A 696-nucleotide genomic window follows, 5' to 3' on the forward strand; every position below is an offset into this window, starting at 1 on the left:
ATTTACAGTCAGCCAGGCTTCCTGTGGTTCTGGATGAAGTCCGTATTGTTTCTCTGAGGTATTAATCAATTGTTGTGAGCGGCATTAATTTCCCGGTGTTTATCTCTGCCGCCATCTTAGTTTCCGAGATCCTTCTATTTTTAAAGTGGCTGGGGCTTCTAGGCTTGCAGCCTGGACCCGCTGATGGGCAGTTCTGGGCCTCCAGGCAAAACCTGCTGCTGGGGCTTCTGGGCGAGGGCCTTTTCTTACAGCCTGGAGCCCGCTGATGGGCGGTTCCAAGGTGCAAGGCAAGACCCGTTGCTGGGGGCAGGCTTTGCCTTGCAGCCCGGACCACTGATGGGCGGTTCCCGGACCTCAAGGCAAGACCCGCTGCTGGGGGCAGGCTTTGCCTTGCAGCCTGGACCCACTGATGGATGGTTCCAAGGCACAAGGCAAGACCCGCTGCTCCGGCTTCTGGGAGCAGGCCTTGCCTTGCAGCCCAGACCGCTGATGGGCGGTTCCAGACCTCAAGGCAAGACTCGCTGCTGGGGGCAGGCTTTGCCTTGCAGCCTGGACCCGCTGATGGATGGTTCCAAGGCACAAGGCAAGACCTGCTGCTGGGGCTTCTGGGGGCGGGCTTTGCCTTGCAGCCCGACCCACTGATGGGGAGTCCCTGGGCCTCCAGGCAAGACCTGCTGTTGGGGCTTCTGGGTGAGG

Source organism: Myotis davidii, unplaced genomic scaffold (genome assembly GCF_000327345.1).
Source record: "Myotis davidii unplaced genomic scaffold, ASM32734v1 scaffold124, whole genome shotgun sequence".
Taxonomy (NCBI): domain Eukaryota; kingdom Metazoa; phylum Chordata; class Mammalia; order Chiroptera; family Vespertilionidae; genus Myotis; species Myotis davidii.